Source organism: Lygodium microphyllum, chromosome 22, assembly GCF_053477565.2.
Source record: "Lygodium microphyllum isolate KBCC chromosome 22, Lygodium_microphyllum_v1.1.10, whole genome shotgun sequence".
NCBI lineage: Eukaryota > Viridiplantae > Streptophyta > Polypodiopsida > Schizaeales > Lygodiaceae > Lygodium > Lygodium microphyllum.
This window is the reverse complement of record NC_141156.1, coordinates 105,743,776-105,764,564: the sequence shown is the minus strand read 5'-3', so window position 1 is coordinate 105,764,564 and position 20,789 is coordinate 105,743,776.

Here is a 20,789-nt window from a genome sequence, read left to right as displayed (position 1 = left end):
GGATGTCCTAAACTGAAGGTATTGAGTTCAATTCTCAATGGGGGCACAAAAAATGAGAGTTGAAAAGATGAGTGGGTTGTCATTTACCCACCCATCATTTGGAAAGATGACACATTTGAGAAAGGGGAAAGGCAGGCTAAGGTCTCCATTAACCACCACTCTTGAGGATGAATCCCCAAATAGAGCCATGACACATTTGATAAATCTCTTGTTAAATTCCATTAACCACCACTCTTGAGGAAGGGGAAAGGCGGGCTGAGGGTTCTCTCTCTCTCTCTCTCTCTCTCTCTCTCTCTCTCTCTCTCTCTCTCTCTCTCTCTCTCTCTCTCTCTCTCTCTCATAGATCCATATAGCCATTATATTTTGTGTGTGTGCACACACATACAAATAAATATATACACATACATATGTGTATACATGCATGCACGATCACACTTGCATACACACATGCTTAAAGGGGTTATTCATCAAAGTAATAAAGTCAAGAGTAGGTGCACTTTTCGTGGCTTCACATGCATGTGCGTGTGTGTGTGTGTGTGTGTGTGTGTGTGTGTGTGTGTGTAATATGATTAAAATAAAATAAATTTTTGAACGAAGGTCAAGTTGTTTCAAGAAAAGAAAAAAATGCATGGTTAGATTAAAAATCTCCTTCTGATTTAGTAGAGTCAAATATTGGGGATTTTTTTGCATGGTCTGATAAACATAAAGGGAATGCCCTTAAGAAAGCTAGGATGGACACAACTTATGTTTCAACAAGCATCGTGTCCTAGGTAGCTCTTTTAAGCTCCATAGAGACATAAGCATGTAAGATCAATTTCCCATCCAACTAATCCTATCAACAATGAGCACATCATAAGGGTTGGTTGGTTCTATTGTAACCTTGGATTATTTAAATTGGATTGTGTCAAGAATAACATTGAAGGCATCTATGGCTTGGCCTTTTTTAACTTCCCCAAATAGAGTTTGGCAAGGACTCTCATAAGCTAAAATGGAACTTCATCTTCCAATCCCTGCACGACATGGAATTTAATAAGAGATTTATCAAATGTGTCATGGCTCTATTTGGGGATGCATCATCCTCAAGAGTGGTGGTTAATGGCGACCACAACCCGCCTTTTCCCTTTCTCAAACGTGTCATCTTTCCAAATGGTGGGTGGGTAAAGCAACCCATTCATCTTTTTAACTCTCATTTTTTGTGCCCCCACTGAGGATCGAACTCAATACCTTCAATTTAGGACATCCCTTTCCTCAATGAATGGAAAAAACCAAAACACAACTTCACAAGAGAGAATTTGTAGCCCATCTTAAGGGAAATGAAGATGATGGAAGATCAAGAGAGGTGATGGCTCCTAATTTCTCCCATGAATATATATATAACATGAGGAAATAATGATTCCCCACCAATAGAGTATATAGCAAGTCTTACTTAATAAGTTTAAGTATAAATGTAAAGGGAGAATTAGAAGAGAGTACATATGATCTAGGCACCATATTAGAACATGAGAGAGAGGGAGAGAGATGAGAAAAAAGGGGGACAAGAGGAGAAGAGGTAGAGAAAGCTTGCCATTATGTATTCATGGAATGCTACATAAAAAAAAGACTCACTCATAGCTTATCTCAAAGAGATGGACTAGCATGAGGGTGTTGCATAATGTGTTCTTAGCATCTCCCCTTTGGACTTGGTGATCTAGAGTTCTCTTATGTGCTTGTGATTATGTATTTCTTTACATCTCCATGGATACCTTATATAGCCTCCATGAGAGATTAGATTAAGCTAATTTTCTTGATTAACATAATCCTAAATTACGTATGACATCTTTGAAAATATGAAGAATAGTGGATGGGACAAGTCCCCACCTTGGTCATCATGCAATAAGCCAAGGGTGGTATGGTAGACAAGCTACAGGAAGGGAGCTAGATTACAAGAGGTGGGTGTCCAAAGCACATTATTATAATATATTTACAAGAAGGATAAAATGGAAAGTTGATGTGATAAGAGTGAAAGAGTGAAGAAAATTGTGTGCAGCTAGCAGTTTGCACCTTCATAACTTCAAATCGGTGAAGAATCTGAAAAAAGTTTCTTCTGCAAGTTTGTAGACCAGGTTAAAACCAGACCGGTTGGGCAGTGCATGAATTTTCTTGACATTCGATTTTCCTTGGGATTTATTGAAATTATAAAAAACGGCTTCCAAAAGCTGCTTTGACTTTAGTTTCTTTTATGTGTGTGTGTGTGTGTGTGTGTGTGTGTGTGTGTGTGTGTGTGTACATACACATACACATATACATATACATACATACATATATATATATATATACATATATATATATATATATACATATATATATATATATATACATATATATATATATATATACATGTATATATATATATATATATGTATATATATATATATATATGTATATATATATATATATACATATATATATATATATACATATATATATATATATATACATATATATATATATAAGCATGTGACAGAGGGGGTCCATGCTTGTAAGCTTTTATGTAAGATCTAAATGACACCATGATGTGGACATTGACTTGTGTACAAGGGTGAGGTGTCCTTCAATGATGGTGATAGATTCCAAATCTTGGTGATGCAAGTGAAACCCACGTGTAGTTGGAGGCTAGTCCTTTGAAAAAATCTATGTACTCACTCAACCCTTAGGTGTAATCCATTTTCACCTTCACTAAGATAACCCATCCCTTTTACCCTTTATATTGACATCCCTCCTAAGAACTTGTTTCCCCACTTACTAGAGTTATCATAACAGAGAAGCAATGTAGCATACCTACTGCTTGAAGAGTAAACCCAAAGTGATAAGATATAGGGTTTAAGCTATGGGTAAGTCTCTTGATAGGGGTTTTGGCCAAATTTTGTGGTAGAAATCCAGTTTGTAAAAAACCCGGATCAATGTCTCAAGAAAACCACGATGGCCTATGAGGCAAAGAAATGAGTACATTTGGCTATGTCATCTCAACTCGTGAACAACAATGAAAATGAAAAACAACTAACTATATTAATGCTTACAATCTTAAGGAAAGTGCAATTGTATGCTACCAACATGTACAAAATGATCTCTCCGTGATCCTTTTGTTAACTTGTAAGATCTCACCCTAATCAATAGAACTCTCTAAAAGCATTATACTCTCCTTGAACACACAAGGCTAGGATAACCAATGTACTAAACAACCACAATTTACTCTAGGGTTCTTAGAATCAAGCATGTGTACATTTTTCCTCAAGTGTTCAAAGTGTCTCATAACCTCTATTCAACCTAGTAGTTGTTGCATCTCACAATGAAAATTTGTAGGTCCTATAAATGTGACCACATACACACAAGATCTAGCGTACTCAACCATACACCCTCCAAGAGTAGACTTATGCCCTACTTAGATCACCTGAGCTTATGTGGTATTAAGCACAATCACCTTGGTCTTACCAAGGTTCATTGTTAATTCTCTATAGATACAAAATGTTTGCAATGCATCCGTATATCTCTCCAAGCCCTTAGGAGAGTCTACAATCCATAGCATATCATCCGTATACAAAATGATGGGTATCAATATTCTAGCCAAATTTGCACCTAGTTCTCCTAATCAATCCATGTAATATGAGAGCTCATTGGCATAAATACCCATTAAAGTAGATGAAATCAAGAACTCGTGTCTCCTCTTGATGGTATTGTCCATCATATCAGTTGAATACCCTCCCCATCACTAACTCATATAATGCATAAATCATCCAATGTAGATCCTACTAAGCACCAATATCCTATAGTCATGTTAATAGAGAAACATACCATAAGATGGATTAGTTTGGACAGTTAATCAATAATTAAAGTCAAGTATCATGATTACATTAATCTTAACCTTAATACTATTTTCTATTACATGCATGCTTCAAAATTCAACTATCATGCAACTAGAATGATCTGTATTCAATCATAAGTATGTTAATTTGGCTTGCATATAAAATCATTATCTATATTCAATTCTAGGCTTGAAACTATTGTTTTGTATGGCTTGATCAAAGGAATTGTATCTCCTTCTCCTCTCCCCTTCAAGAGCCTATCTAAAAGTACAAAGGTGGGTGAGATAGTTTTGTAGTCATGAAAGTACATGTCCCTATTTCACCCCCTTTTTATTGTTATGAAGATGTTGTTTAGACCTTTGCATGAAGGAAGGGACTTCTATGTCTACACACTTGAATGCGTTTTAATCCATCATTAGCCATTTAGCTTCACAAGAGATTGAGTTTAAGGATACTTTTTATCTTTTAGTTCTACTTGGTACTCGACTTGAGTCGTGGAACACTTTGCGTATGGCTCTCTGTGCTAAGGATGGGATGAAATTACAAGATGTTGAGAGTGCTCTTTTGATGACATAAGAGGTGAACAGAAAGAATGTGGATGCTTTTTGTACATCATATGCATTAACTATGAGAGGCTGATAGGATGGAAATGGCAGTGGTAGAGACTCTAACAGGTCTTAGTCTAGGACACTTGGATATCTCGTAGTAAGTCCTGTGGCCATAAGTCTGGTCTTACTTGTTATTATTGTGGAAAAGTAGGTCATAATTGGCCACAGTGCCATAATATGAATGAAGACAAGTGCAAGGAAAATGGAAAGGGTAAAGTGGAGGATAAGAATAACGATTGGAGCATTGTGCCTAACAAGTCTAGTGTTAAGATTGAGGAGATTAATATAGTGCAGCTTGATATATATGATGATCTTATCTTGGCGGCTTCTTCTTTAGATGCTTCACATCTAATTGATGCTTTGTTAGGATACACTCAGTGTTGGTTGATAGATTCAGAGGCTTCCTTTCATGTGACCCCTCATAGAGAGTGGTTTCACTCCTATCACAGTATGACTAGATCTGTCTATTTGGGCAATGACCTTGCATTGAATATAGTTGATATTAGTGATGTCTAGTTGTGTTTTGGTTCATGCAGCATATTCACTCTTCATGATATACATCATATACTAGCTCTCACAAAGAGCCTTATCTTTGCTAGCACCTTGGATGATGTAGGTTATGTTGACTCATTGCTTCCTCGTGGAAGATTACTCGTGGGAATCTTGTTATTGCACATGATGCTAAATCTTGTACTCTTTATCTTTTGCTTATATTTGGGTCAGTTGACTATGTTTTGACTCTGGATGCAATTCCACATGTATCTCTTTGGCATTGTCACCTTGGGCATATGTCTTTGAAAGGAATCAGTCATGGATGAGCCTTTGGCTCTTCTTCATTTGGATGTATGTGGTCCTATGCCTATCAGTCATGATTATGTGGTGCAAAGTACTCTGTCACATTCATTGGTGATTACTTTCATAAGGTGTGGGCTTAGCCTATTAAGCAAAAATGGGATATATTATCTATCTTTCAGTGTTGGCCTACTCTTGTTGAGAACCATTATGAGTAAAAGCTAAAATACCTTAGGTCAGATAATGGGGTGAGTATGTCTCAAAAGATTTTGAGCAGTTTTGCAATAAGTGAGTATTAAGCATCTGTTGACCACCTCCTACATCCCTCCTTAGAATGGTATTGTCCAAACGCATGAATATGATAATTCAAGAGAGAATCCATAATATGCTTAGCCAAATAGGCTTACCATAGTACTTTTGGACTAAGGCCATTGCTACTACCCTACACTTGATCAACCAGTCCCTTTGCACTACTATTGATTGGGGAAAGGGCAAGAAGTGAGCTTTTTTGGGCAACCTCCATTTCTTGTTTCACATATTCCACTTATTCCTCCTATTCTCTTGTGCACTCACAACCCTCTTATTATTACAAGGGTCAAGGTTTTACATGAGGTAAATTATCTTAAACACTTTTAGCTATTAATGTTGCGAGCTACATATGCATGGTTTGCGCGTAGCGAATGGAAGAAGCTCCCTCTTTCTCTCTTTTACTCATAAAATTGCATACAACTCATGAGAAATTAAAAATAGACTAAAAGAAAAGGTAAAGTAAGATGAAACGACACAAGATTGGGTACAATCTCCCTGCGACATGAAGTGGGCAGCTCTCTTCATGCCGTATTTATAATAATATTATGAAATCTTCTTTGCCCAAGATTTAGGCCCTTTACAATCACTCTTTGCATAAAGAGTTTGAGTGTACTGGAAAAGAGATAGAGTAATCTGAATTAATTGATACTAGCAGTTGTGCATTCCACAACTCTCTAGAACCATTAATATTTTATTGGACATATCTTCTAAAAAACTATTTTGCTAATAAATATTTACATAGAGGATATGCGCACGCTTTATAAGAAATAGTGGTGCATCTAATACAATAATCCAATAATTACCAAATAAATTTTTGAGAAAATAATCCTTAAAATGCTTGCGTGTGGTGCCATTTCCAATTCACCTTACTCTACACATTAGCTGCCAAAAATTCAAAAAATCATGTTAGAATAATAACCAACTGAATAATTGCAACTAGCCACATAAATCAATTAATTTGGAATTTCATACAATAATTAATTCACGAAGATGTTAATACTCGTGTGGATAAAATGGTATCACCCACCTTCACACTTGCATCGACGCCCGGAAAGGATAGGCGTCCCCATTGACCTTTTGCCTAAGACAATTCTTAGGAATGTGCCCCGCATTGATGGAGAACCATTTAAGGCGCTCATCCCGCCAACGTACACACAAAGGAGAACCATTTAAGGCACTCATCCCTTTGCGTAGGTGCCACCTGGCAATAGTAATATCATGATGAAAAGAATATCACATTGTTATCCCACATGCATATACACATTCATGTATCTCTCGCTTTTATGTGCATGATTTGATATTATATCCAGATAGATCACTTCCATTGTGCACACATAGGTAAAAATGCATTGCACATGTTTTCGCTACTTTCAATCGAGCATTATAGTGTGGACTTACTACAAGAGGATAGGGTATCAAATAGTTTGTTACACTCATTGCAATAGCATGCAATATCTATTTTTTTTCACTTTGTTCGAATAGTTAATATTGAGACAATAATATTACCTCATTGTTACTCAATCCATTGTGCACCTATACATTCACATGCATGCATGTTTCTACACCACCCTTCCCTAGATATTTTGCACATGCTCTATTTACACATCTTGTAGTATTGCAATTGAGAAAATGCATATACAGAATCTCCTTCACTTGCACATTCCTCTCTCTTTCTCCTCTTCCCTGTCATCCTCATTTTATTACACTTGTAAATAAAAAGAATCTAATAATTTTGAAAGTACATATTTATCATGCACATCAAATATCAATCAAGCTCCATTGCTGGGGGGTGGAATTGGTGATCTCTAACAAAGTCTAGGACTAAACCACGGAATCACGCTAGCTCGGTCAAGTAGGGAAGCATGTGCTCTAGAAGGATTGTGTCCATGGGGTTTCCCTCGAACGAGAGTGGGCATATAAAGGTGTTGGGTGGGTTCATCTGCATCTTCTCCATGCTATCATCCACAAATAGTGTTGCTGTTGGGTTGAAGTGCGGTCAATCAAACTCGTCAAAACACTTCATGAAAATGGACTTTATGTAACTCCTTATGGCACAAGTTGTTGTGGGAGTTGCTTTGCACTTTCCTTGTCCATATTGGAATACAAAGATTGGTGCTTGCTTTGACAACTTCACACATTCACTTCTAACCAATTGGAGCAGCTCACTTAAGTTGTCTTCCTTCATGGAGCTCCAGATGGCAGTGCCAAACAATGTAGATATTTCCTTCAAAAACCTGGCGAGCCCTGGCTTCAAAATCACCCAGTACTTGCCCATTTTTAGTGGCTTCACTGGTAATGATCCCTTTTTCTTTGGCTGTCTATGTAGAAGCATCCCATTCATATCGAACACGATTAATTTTTGGGTTTTGGGAGATAGCTGTACATGCTCACATGGAAGGTTTAGCACCCATGTATTGGTATGACGAAAAAGAACACTATCTTTGCTCTTAGATATCTTCCATCTTCAGTGAAGCGATATAGACATGCAATTAGTCTATTGGAATTTAGCGCTATCGATGCAAAGTCACCACATCGTGCCTTGCAATCTAAAATGGTGTCCCCTTCTTTTGTGTACGTTTGCAAGAAGGAGCTCCAAAAAGCCCCTACCACATTGCATGCCACCTAAAGTATTTGGTAGTCATATAATGTATTAGGAATCTACTAAATGTTTACAAAACATATCTACAATAGTTTAACAACATTGGATCTCATATTGACCTCTCATTGGAGATCCTGATGTATCTCTCACCCACTCATTCGTAGTAATGTCGTCTTTTGTGAACTTCGGAGGGATGATTCCATTGTAAGCGATATCTAAATGCATGTACGCTAGAATATATAGCACATGTACCTACATTTAAAGATTGAAATACTAACTTTAGTAATTATACTCACTAAATGGAGCCAACAAGTGTGATACATAAACAATATCTAGCATGAGCATATCATGACTTTAAAATTCTCACCTCTCTACCTCTAATGACACATACAGGTGTCTCGCAATGAATAACCTGTGCCATGCATAAGGCTCAATACTTCTGCCATGACTCCATCCGTTGGTGTCCATCCTCCACAACTTGCTCAACAAGCTCTATCATGGAGCGTGTTGTAGCAAGGAAAAGTAAAATCCACGCGTCCTTGAGAACACAATCAACCACATACATAGCATCGACTAACTCTGCCTCAGTATGGGAGTTCCATGACGGAATTCCATCCCCCAATCCATGCACGGCACTATCTTTAGGGAGACGAACCACCATGATATCACATGCTGTGTTTGTGGTCTCTTCATCAACCTCGACCATCTTGTTTTGGTTGACCTCCTCCAATGCATCTACCAATTGAGAGAATACCTCAATTGGCTGATCATTTCGCAATGCATGTCTGATCTCGAATGGGTTGTAGAGAACAGTACACCACTCCACCTTCGCCATCATAGCGGCATGGGAGACAATAACTTGCAAGGGGTCTTCCATAGGGCTTTCAATGTTGTGGACCTCTGCACATTGACTCCTTGATTAGTAACTTATTCTTCTAATTGAATGTTAACGATAGATAATATTCTTCTTACATGTTTGTTACCTGCATGTGTGGTTGGAATATCTTACGCCATTGTAGCTTTGTGGGAGACGATGTCTTGCAAGTGGAATTCTACGTGACTTTCAGTATGGCCCTTTGTATGATAAATTCATAATTAGCAACATATTTTTCATTCAAAATGTTATTGTAGATAGTATTATTGAGACACGTTAGTTCACTAGTATTTGTAGGCTAGCACATCCTCCAGCATTATAGGTTGAAAATCACAAACTATATCCCCCTCTGCAAAAATACAAACTATTCTTATTGGCATTGTATTGTGGGGAAAAAAAACCATGAGTCATGCTTGTTTACGGGTAGTTGCCACGTCCCCTAGCATGGCTAGTCCGTGTTCTTGCATTCTTCCCTTCCCTACACAAGGACACACATCACTATTAACATCATATAATGATAGAATATTTTAAAGCTCTAACATCATCCAATCATGACATGTGTGGAGTTCACGAGCATTGTTTCTTTACCTCTCTACGCACGAGCCACGTGCGATGTGACCTCAAATCCAAGGCACTCAATTCTTCTACCCTCTGCATGTTAAAAAATATTGTTGATGTTACTTTGGTGATGAACAAGAATTACATGCCTTCACATCATGAGTTTTGTATAAAAGCAAGCTTACCATCTTGGAGCTTTATAATACTATGTCAATTCCATGTGATGCCTCACTATTTCTCGTCATTGTCGTGCATCTCTCTATAGTGGTGTGTAAGGTAACACTCTCCACTGCAAGATCTGGAAAAACTTGTTGTACCCTTCTATCCATGCCAATGTCACGGACCTCCTTGGTAATGCCTTCCATTGCGATTTGCTCCTCAGTGGTATCAATGAAGGGGCCTACATGGCTTGGTGGTTATGATTCATATTCAAAAAAATATTTTTTACTAAAGGGATATAAGAGATGTCTTGGCTATAGTACTTCAAAACATCAAACCTTTTAGGTGTGGAGAAACCAAATTAATTGGTGATGAGGGCCAATCTTTGCTTGGCCTCTCTTCAATGATATTAGATGTGCGCTTGCTCTTGTGTTTTCTTTTTATAGTAACCACACTATTAGTATCAATTTCATGTGAACCCATCATATTCTCTTCATTAGGAGACAACAAAGTGCAATATACTCCTAAGAATGCAACTCATTTCACTTACCATGCCTCTGGATCCTTGTGTCTCTTGTGTTTGTTTTTTCCTTGAGTATTTTTTGTACAAACTTTTCTCATTGGAGGGGTATTAACTTCTAGCTAGTTGAGGAAAATAGAGCATCTTCGATATACCTCCTCGTCCCATTGTTGCTCTATGTGATAATCCTCATACACACACTGATCCTCCTGCACGGTTGCCCAATCCTCACACTCTCTTGGCACAGTTTGTATAACCTCCTCTCTATCTGCCCGTACATGAACTTGACTTGCAAAGTCACCATTACAAATCTTGAATGGATTGGCAAGATAGCACTGCAAACATGCTACTAAAGAAGGATATTGTGAACTACCTGTACTTAAGCCTCCATGCTGCCAAATTCATTGACTTTTGTGACTCTATATCTTCGTTTGGCTTGAAATCATGGAAGACAATGCAAAAAATTTGCTCTCTATGCTTTCTTTTTATCTCCTGGGTGTATTGGAGGAACAAATCATGTTCCACTTGAATGTTATAGTAGTCCTCCCCACTCAAAAGCAATCTCTTTTCGCGTCTTGTAACATGGCCCAAAAGGTCTCTTGTCTTACCCAACTTTGAAATGGTGCATTTCCATCTGCTCGAATAAAAGATATGTTGTTTAATACCAATTCATCAAACTTATGATGCACATAATTTAGATGAACAAGAATAACCTACGTTTAGGCATGCCCTCTCCATGGCCTTCAATATCCTTACGCGATCTGCCTTGTTTAGCTTTGAGGATGCCAATGTATCTACTCTCTCCTTGTTCAATACACCCCCTATCTTGGAGCCCCACCACAAGCATGAGACAGTTCTGCACTGACAAAAACATTGTTACTTTGGACAAATGTAGTATAAGTACATATAGATGGTAGGTACAAAGAGGTAGCAACTTACTAACACCACTTCTCTCCAAGAATGGGGTCTGTAACTCTTAGCAAATCTCGAGTTTTCTTGACAAGCGTTTCATTGACACTATAGTACGTCTCACCCCACTTGGTTCTAAACTCAAAGTCGGAGAGTTGTGTCCATTTCTATTTGATCGGTTGCACTGCCATATCATACTCATCCTGCACTTGGGAATTAGGGACAACACCATTGCATTAGGAAAAAATGCATGAGGAAAAACATTGTTAAGATAGCTTGAAGAACTACCTACCTTCCACATAACATGGGCCAGTGCAATCAATGGTGCCCTGTACCGTGTGGGAATGGGCACTGGCTTTCTGTGCGCTTGCATCCATGCCTTTGCCTCATCAGTTAGCTTGTCAAAAATAATTGCGTGGTCAGCCTCCCCTAGCATCCTTGCTTCACAAACAAGGTCTGGATACGAGATATGGAAAACCCTCTTTTGTGCAAAGTGTGTACATTCTATATTAGGATCTCATGAATATGGTCCATTGCATACCTGTTTGTATAAGAAATAGCTGACAAAATCTCCTCCTCTGCCACACTTGTCACTTTCACAAGGCAACAGTCAACGTGCACATGTTGCCTCACATTATCTAGAAAGGCTATTGCAAACAATCAATTATGTTAAGGATGATCTAAGAAACAAGCACATTCTAAGAAACAAACACATTATAGAATGCTAAGGTCCTACGATTTAGGGCCACTCACATATGCGTATCTGATTCATCCATGTTGTGAGCCGATGGTTACTAACATAAAACATGCAATTTGACAAAAAGGCCCAATCGTTGCCGCTGATTTCTACCTTGAAGTCCTCATGCTTCTTTAGCCAATGGTGATCCCACTTAGTTCTAATCATATCATCAACCTCCTTGCACTAGTGTCTTGGAGTCTCTAATGACACTATGAATATACCCATCCCTCTAACGTACCTGTTGCTAAAAAAGGTTTTCGAGAGTTGCTTGTACCTTGATGTGACTTGTCTAATTGTAGGCATGGAAATCAAATGACATAATGGGATGGGTGGCAAAGGGGTGGATGTCCGCATCTGAATGAGATGATGAAGTAATTAATGTCCAATCAACTTAAATAAATAAAAACCATAATCTAAATCATGTTGCCATCTCTTACAAGCACTCACCATCAACATTTCCAACTTTTCTTCTATGCATGCTTGCACAATATGTTTATTGCAAGTGATTGTGAGAGTAGTCTCGCTAGTCATTTCATTGGCATCAGTCATGTGCTTCTTTTTGGTTCTTTATATTTGATTCTTCTTGGGTTGCATATGGCCATGTCCTTGTTGTGCACTAAAGGACTCGATGATTTGATGGTCATTGCTTTCCTTGTTAGTATCACTCTCCAATAGTACGAGCTTTCTCTTGCCCTTCCTCGCCTGCATCGTTGAAGCGTGTCCACCTTCTCCTGATGTCACTCCTTCCCCACATGTAATTGCAACAGTTGCTTGTAGCTCAACTGAAGTCAATGATCGTGTTTGTGTTACTATTCCTCTCGCTCTTGGAGGGCGACTCCCCCCTTGTGATTGCATGTTGCCGGTGACAATAGCCCGTTGTCTTACTGTAAATCATGGAGGCAAGTCAAAGTCCTCGGGAGACTCGTCCAGTTGTTGCTCTCTTTCCTGCAAACAATGATCCAAAATAAGATAAGAGGGGGAGATAGAGCAATCGTAACAAAAATCAAGAGAGGATTTGCTTATCGTTTGTTCAATTGGCCATTGCATAATTGTATTTTCCTCAATATCAATCTCAATATTGCCTTTGCCACGGGCCTTCACACCTCTCTGATGCATGATGGTGATAATAACTCCCACTCGTCCAGGAAGCAAGCTCAATGAGGGGAACGTTTGTTGGACTAAACCTTCTGCAATCCTTTCATCGCCCTCGTAAAGGGTGATATGATCTTGTCTTTTGAAATCAGATTTGGCCATGATAGAGGGGCTTAGGGTTACTTCTTACAGATATATTGCTTCCTCAATTTCCTACCAATGAAATACCAACTCTGTGTGTGTGTGTGTGTGTGGGGGGGGGGGGGAGGAAGAGATGACATTGGGATAAGAGAGTGAGAGGCAGATATAGGGAGAGAGAGCGAGAGTGAGAGTGAGGGAGAGGGAGAGAGACAAAGAGAGGGGGGAGGAAGGAGGAGGTAGAGAGAGGGAGGAAGGTGGGGATAGAGTGAGTGAGTGAGTGAGTGAGTGAGTGGGAGGGGGAGAGAGAGGAAAAAATCCTGGGATAGAATGGTGAGATAGAGTATGTGTGACTGTGTCAGAGAGAGAGAGAGAGGGGAAAAGCCTGGGATAGAATGGGAGAGAGAGAGAGGGGAAAAGCCTAGGATAGAATGGTGAGATAGAGTATGTGTGACTGTGTTAGAGAGAGAGGTATGAAGAGAGAGAGAGGGGGAGAGAGAGATGGAACCGTACTGAGGGTGGGGGACAGAAAACAAGAAGTTGAATTGTAAGGGGAGCGGGATCCTTTTAAAGACAAAGGAGAGAGAGCAAGGGAGGGATAGAGAGAGAGAGAGAGAGTCACATACTGAGAGTGGAATGATTTGCAATGTGAAAAAGGGGGGGTGGGTCGTTTTATAGGTGAAGGAGAAAATGGGGGAAGGGGGGAGAGAAAGAGAGATGAAAGAAAAGGGAAAAGAGGGAGAGCATGTGATGTGTGTAAATTTTTCTCACCGGAAAGGGGTTCTCGGCAATCCCTTGTCAGACGATTTATTTTTTTGATGACCCATTCTTGGATAGTAAATTTTGGCCCAACAAGATTTGTGGCTTTTTTTCACCCATTAAGGGGCTGTTGGTGATCCCTTTTTGGCGAAAAAACAAACCACAGATCCGAGGATTATAGCAGAAAAACCAAGATCTGCTGCTGTTGTAGCAGCCCCTACCTGCGTGTTTGCGCCTGCTGTCAATGCACGCTGTTGTGGCTGGGCAGAACACAATGAAGGCCTATTGAAGCTCTCTAATGCTTGGAAAACCACCTTAGAAGGTCATTGATGGGATCTAGACACAAATGCTTGCCTATTGAGCTCTCCATTGAGCTGTAACAGTGAATTGCAGACCTGGAAATAGTCTTGAACTGCTGTATACAGGGTACCACACACTCTGACGTTGTCGCCCTGTGGCTTGGCACTGTCGCATGCTCCCGTCCGCGATGCCCTAAGGACTTCTACCACCTGTCACCCTGCTCACGGTGCTGCCTGTGGACACCACCACCCTATGTTGCACGCTGTCGTGACGTTGCACGTCCACCACTCGTGTAAGGATAAAGAATGTGTTGTACATCAACATGTCTTGCAGTTTACTTCTTTAGTGGGTAAAGAATATGCCTGTTTTTCCTTTCTGCAATTCCATTTTGTTGTGGGGTATGACTGCATGAATATTGCTGCTTTATGCCATGCTCTTGCAGGAACCTTGCAAACTCATTTGAGAGGTACTCTCCCCCTCCATCTGACCTTAGGCATTTTATCTGCATGCTTGTTTCTTTTTCAACCATCGCTTTAAGAGTTTTGAAATGCCCAAAAACTTCACTTTTCTTTTTCATAAAATACACCCAAACTTTTCTGCTATAGTCATCAATAAAACTGACAAAATAATGACAGCCTCCAAGAGATGCAGCTTTAGTTGTCCACACATCAGAGTGGATTAATTCCAATGGCTTCTTACTCTCTTGAACATGTCTAGGAAATGATTTCCTTGCCTGTTTTCCAAACTGACAGGCTTCACATACCTTATGCATTTCTGCAACCTTGAATTTTGGCAAACCTGCAACAATATTTTGGGCTTGCATTGATTTAAGTCGCTGTACATTAACATGACCAATGCGTTTATGCCAGATATCAATATCTGCAACTACACCGGTCCCATGTGCAAACATTGCTGCACTCAATTCAGACATGTCTGCATCCAATGTAAACATTTTGCCCTTCTTCTTTCCTTCTGCTATCAAGCAACCTTTATTTTTCATATCCTCAACAAAGCATCCATGAGGATTAAATCTGACCTGCAAGCCCTGCTCAACCATTTGACCAACAGAAACCAGATTCTTGGTGATATTGGGAACATGAAATACATCGGACATGTATTTCTTTTTCCCATCCTGCATAGACAAAGGAATTTTTCCAATCTGCACAATAGGATGTGCAATATCATCACCAGTCTCCACAAATCCTGGTTTTTCCATTTTCCTTGCATCCTCCATCCATTCTGCATGACCTGTCATGTGGTTTGATGCACCTGAGTCAACATACCATACATCATTGCTTTCTTCTGCACTTGTCACAGAATTGTTCATGTGCTGCACCATAAACAAGTGCTCATTTCTGTCATCACCCTGTCTACTAGAAGATGCATAATTCCCTTGTTGCAGTTTTCCATTCATGATGTCATTCTGCTTTTTATAGCAGTCTTTAGCCATATGATCCATTTTACCACAGTAGTAGCATTCAACATTACTGTTTGCATTTTATCCTCTTTGCCATCCACCACGACCTCTTTGGCTCCCCCTGCCTCTAGAGTTACCACGTCCTCCTCCATAGGACTGGTTTTCTTGAGTTTGCTGCATATTCTGATTTCTACCACGGCCTCCAAATCGGCCTCCTCTACCTCTGCCTCTACCTCTTCCAGCATTTGAGTAGAAGACAGCTTCTTTTGAAGTTCCTCCTGAAGAAGATGCACCACCATTTCTTTGCTCCTCAGAAATTAGAGGAGCAATCAGCTCCTCAAAATCAGGAAATCTTTCACGAACTGAAATGGATGTCCGAAACTGTGCATAATCCTTTTCTAGACCATTCAAGGTCACAGAAACCAAATCATCATCTTCCACTGGCGACCCAATGGAAGCAAGTGCATCCGCAATCTTCTTCACCTTCATGTGGTAGTCATTGATGCTCATATTTTCTCTTTGCACATTATGCAACTCTTGCTTGAGCTGCATTTTCCTGGCTTGCGTATTTGTGCTATACATTTTTGACAAAGTATCCCATGCCTCCTTTGGCGTACTTGCATCCTGAATATGCACAATCATAGAGTCTGAAATGCTGATAGACAGCCAATACATAACTTTCGTGGCTCTCTCATGCCATGCTTTAAATACCTGCATTTGCTATTGATTGGGAACATCAGGAAGAACTGGTTCTTCTTCATTTCCTGCAACAAATTCCCAATATCCTTTTCCCATGAGGAAATTCGTCATTCTAAACTTCCATGCTTGGAAGTTGTTCTTGTCAAGCTTTTCAGTTACAATCTGTGAAAGAGAATCAGACGCCATTACAGAATCCTGCAAAAAATTCTGTCAGTGCAGAGAACACAGCTTCAGCCTCACAAGGACAAATCTGCAAAGCTGACGAAAGTGGTATTTGACCACACAGTCACTTCCTAGTGACGATTTTGCATCAACAGGCAACAAAGATGATTCTGTAACTCCCAATGTCTCTGCGCACAAGCATACGATGCAATTTCTACAGTAACTTTTCACCGACCTGTAGAACAGTGGCTGCACAGTATAAAACTGAGCCTTTTCTTGAGTGCGTGCAAAAAACTTTCGCCTCCAAAACAGGCCCCGAAATGGCCTCAAATAAAAAAAACAAGGTCGTCGAGGGCTAAAGCCCTCACCCGCAGCATATACTGCCCTCTTGCTTCACCGCGAAGGGCGTCTCAACCTGAGACAATGCACTCCTGCGCTTTCCGGCTGTGCTACCTGCAGAGATCTGCTCCCAAAACAGAAAATGAAAGTAACACTGCTCCTCTTACCCGAACACCGTGAGCTTGGCTTGCTTTCTTGAGCTCCTTACCACGAACAAGGCTCTGATACCATGTCAAGATTGTGGGAGAAAAGGAAGGAGTCTCACTTGTAGCTTTCTTGCTTGCACAATGGGGGAATACACACAAGGGTGGAGGCTGAAAACAGTTTTCCTCTTCTTAGTTGTGGAAGCCAAAAGAACTCTAGTACAAAGAAATAGAAGAACCCTATATATGGGTCTCAAACCAAACTCAACTAACTAAGGTGGCATACTAACTGAGCCACGAACTAGAGTAGATAAGGATAGCTATCATGTAGCTATTATTCATGGGCGGTCTACCAACCGCGTCTGCAACTGACACGTCGGTGACATAAATACACAACGGTCACCCTGGCGTATCACGAGTGGAGCTCGATATCTCAACAATTTATTTAGTAATATTTATTGATTTATATTTATAATATGAGTTTTTAATAACAATAAATATATATATAAGTTTATTCAAGTAAAAGGGGTCATTTTATGGCCTTATGGCATGTAAAAAAAAGGGTATTTCTTAATACCCTTTGAACACACGTTATATAGATGATTACTTACAGATGCACCTTGGAGAGTGAAACTTTCTATTATAGTATGAATTATGGAGAATCCACTAGGAAAAATGACTAAAATAGGCATGATATACTTTTTTATGTTGCATGTGATGGACGGTTGTTAGATATTGATGATGATCCAATGCATGGGACATTGTGGGTCTATCAACAAATACTATAGATAGTATCATGTGGAAGAGTAGCTAGAGTGCTAAGAAGACCTATGTTTGGAACTGTATGGTGGGGTAATCCTAAGAGCCTATGATTGAAGTAATGAGGCCGATAAGCCTTGAAGATACCCTCATGCAAGCAAAGACTATAGCCAAAGAGATTCCTCGATATGATGAAAGGAACCATCTTGTGAATAATAAATATAGAAAAAATTATCCAAACCATGAGGCTAACATCTCCTTGAAGAAAATGGACGAGCTAATGCCATTACTCCAATGGGCTAGGCAATAGGTGCTGCTACCAACGAGGAAGGATTGGACACATGGGAATTGACAACCCAAATCATCCTCAAAACCCTAATCTAACCCTTATCTAAACCAACCATCTAGAAAAGACCATGGGAATGGTAATAATGGCTAAAGTTGTGGATGAGGAAGAGTGGGTGGTACTATGATAAGCAAACTTGAACTATACACATTGGGTAAGGTGATTGGAAGATGATCCATATATGTAGCTATTAAGAATAAAGAACCAAACTGCTAATACTCTGTCATTCAGACTCTAGTGACTTATATGGTAAAATCATTCAAAATTCTAGTTGATTGCAGAAGTACTCATTGTTTTCTTGCATTAAAGATAGTTAGAAGATTACATTTAGAATCAAAGAAAACAAAGAAAATGATATTAGAATTGACTAATGGGAAGGAAATTACCTCTATTGAAATTATATGAAAAGTTCAATTCAAACTAGATAGCCAAGTAACTGAAAGTTGAATTTTGAATTTTTCCATTAGGATGCTCCAATTGCATCTTGGGTATGGATTTGTTCAAGAAGAATAAAGTCTAAATTTTTTGTATCGAAGAGGAAGTGATCTTCTAGGGCTTGAAAGGAAACATTGTAAAGACATATGGAAGCCAAAGTAAGTTAACTCTGAAAGGGGTTGAAAATGAGACAACCATTCTATATGATATGACTAAGGAAAGTTGAAAATACCAAAGATGGAATGTTACCTTCATGGATCAATGATCTCAAAGACGACTTTCTAGAAGAGTTGTCTCAATTATCCCCAAATCAAAAAGTTAACTATGAAATAGAACTAACTCATGGAGTTGAACCGATATCCAAATGATCATAGAAGATACATGCACTTGAAGCCATCAAGCTTAATAAACAATTGAGACAACTAATCGAGCAAGGATTCATCCATCCAATTTATTCTTGGGACATACCTATTCTTTTGTAGAAGAAGAAAGATGGATCCCTTTGAGGCTTTAACGAACTAAACTAAGTAATGTCAAGAACAAGCATCCCATATCTAGAATTGATGAGCTTTGAGACCGACTACACAGAGCTAATATATTTTCAAAGACATACTTGAGATCTAGATATTATTAAATTTGAATTAGGGAATGGAATATCCCAAAGTTCACCTTCAATAGCAGATATAGGCATGGTGAATTCTTGGTCATGCCATTTAGATTGACTAATGCCCAACAATGTTGATGCAATATAACTTTTGGCCATACCTACATGATTTTGTACTATTATTCTTCAACTTAGGGGGTCCACTAGGGTTTACCATATGGTACCACGTGAGTGTAAGGGAGGGGGGTTATTTAAGAGAAGGAAGGTACATTTTATAAGGTAAGGTCCCATAAATAGGGGGTAGATAAGGGGTATTTTCATATATTTCTTGCATGCAGGTGACGTCTCCTTATTACTACTAGTGAATCCCCCATGTTCTTCAATCAGATACTTGCATATTCCAAATCATTGAAGGATCACAAAGTTCACATGTGAGGATTGCACTCAAAAGCATCCATGAAAACCAACTCAACACCAAGAAGAGCAAGTGCATATTCTTCTCAAACAAAGTTGAATACCTAGGATGATAGAATCTCGACAGCCTAGATTGGCTAGTACCTAAGACCTTCAAGGAAATTTGAGGATATTTGGGGTTAAGAAATATTCCCTCACAATAATACTTTTGACCAATCTCTTGAAGAAAAACACCCTAATCATATGGGTGATTGACCACCAAGAGAGCTTTGATAAACTTAAGAAATCTGTAACTATTGTCCTAGTATTGAAACTCATTGACTTCACCCAACCATCACAAATGAAAGTGGACTTGCGATCAGTGGAGTATTGGTACATGAAGAAAGACCTGTGGCTTACATCTCAAGGAAACTTATGCCACATATGATCTTGAGTTACTTGCAGTGATTCATGTGTTGAAGTTGTGGAGATGTATCTATTGGGAAAGAGGTTCACTCTAATACTAGATCACAAGAGTCTTAAGTGGATTTTTACCCAAGCTATCTTAAACATGAGGTAGAGAAGGTGGATAGAAACATTGTAAGAGTTTGATTTTGAGATTAAGTATTGCCTAGAAAGGATAATGTAGTTGCTGATACCTTAAGCCAAAAAGTTTTCATTAACAATATCATTGAAATTCAAAGTATGAGAACTATATCAATACACAATAGCCCTATCCTAGACCTTGTATGCTTAGCCATTCTTCAAGAAAAGGAGTATGAGTTGTTCGTGGCCAAAGGATTCCAAGTCAAAAGTTCTAATGAAGAATGAATTGAGATAAGGACTACCATACAAGTAGTGGGTGTCTTTACTACTAGGATAAGAAGTTAATGCCAATATCTTATAGGAGGCACATGATAGTCCAAATTTTGGATATCCAAGTTATACCAAGACTCTTAACATGATACAAAAAAGCTCATAGTATTGCTAGGGTTGAAAGGGTGACGTATTATGATATGTAATCTAATGCCTACTAACTTGCCAGCAAGCCAAGGCAGAAAAAATCAAGATACCTAGAGAACTACAATCCTTGGACATTCCATAGATGAACTAGGAATAGATAAGCATGGATTTTGTGGGTGGATTACCTATTGCTATCGAAGGATATGATTCTACTAGGGTAGAGGTGGACAAACTAACCAAAGTCACTCACTTGATTCCAATCAAGGCCACTTATAAATCATTTGATATTGCTCGAGTCTTTATCAAGGAGATATTCAAACTTCATAGACTACCA